Below are 1,234 nucleotides of genomic sequence, written 5' to 3'. Positions count from 1 at the left end.
CCCACCTCTCCCCAAGGATTACTGGGAAAATTCACTGAGGAAAGGGAAAAGGGAGAAGGAAAATAAGTCAGCATGCCCTCAGAGGTTGGAAAATCAGGAGTTTCTCTGTAGCTTAAGTTAATAAACAGAGTTGAAACCTATATTAAGATCCAGGTCTTAAGAAAAAGCATATGTTGAGGAGGAATTTAAGGTTTCAGTGACCAGGACTTAAGGCTGCTTGTGGGTGAGGGTTGATAAGCAAGCACTCAGCTGTTGGAGTATGATAAGCTGTATTCATTTGGGGGGTGACTGCACCCTCTCACCCCCAGACATGAAGTGTAGGGAGTACCATCAGCCCAAACAGGTCTCATTTGCTTGCTTTGGTTGCGTTTACCAAATGCTTATTTCAACTTTGTTTTGTTTTGTTCCATGAGTTTTATATGCACTACTAATTAAAGCGATCTTCTGTGTATTTGTGTATTCCAAGGATTGTCCCCTCCCCCCATCCAAATAGTCACTGTTGTTAGTTAGCCCCTAATATCCTCCCACCTTCCCTGACTCTGGGCACCTTCCTGCCCGATACTCCTTGAAATGTCACCTTTAGAGAGTGGTTCCTCTGTGCTAAAGGCACCGAATCTGGTTTCCAATGTAAACTTCAGGGACGGCTCTTTTGGCTCTTATCAGCTTATCACATCTGTAAATCACTTGCTGGCTATCTCAGATCTGGGTACAGGGAGAATGGGCGGGGAGAATGGGAAGGGAGAGGTAACTTGGGAATCTGGAATTCTTCCTATGAAAAGTGCAGAGCTGAGTAGGCAGAATGTGCTGTGATCAGCATAAGAACCGAGGGCCAGCGGCACCTTGGAGATAGGCCAAGGAGCACTGGGTAGGAGGCGGGGAACATGGGAACAGGCAGAAGGGAGTGACTTTTTTTTTTTTTTTTTTTTGCCTCCTTCATTTAAGACAGAGAATACTGCATTCAAACCCATCTGAGAAATGGAGGGTGTGAATTAGCAGCAAAATATTGGGTTTAAGTGTGGGTCAGTAATTGTCTATGAGGATGTACACCGCTGCATACAAATGAATGGATTTCAACACAACTTCTCGATATTTCAAACAGAAAAGGCTTCCCCTTCAAGGCAGCCGTTGGTGACATTTTCACGTTAGTGTTCTCTCCTCCTTCCTCACCGTCTCCTTCAATGGAATCCACACTGGCCCCCTCTTCCTCCTTCTCAAGGCCGCAGGTTTGACCCCT

The sequence above is a fragment of the Lutra lutra genome, chromosome 6, assembly GCF_902655055.1.
Source record: "Lutra lutra chromosome 6, mLutLut1.2, whole genome shotgun sequence".
Taxonomy (NCBI): domain Eukaryota; kingdom Metazoa; phylum Chordata; class Mammalia; order Carnivora; family Mustelidae; genus Lutra; species Lutra lutra.
Note: the sequence above shows the minus strand (reverse complement) of the source record.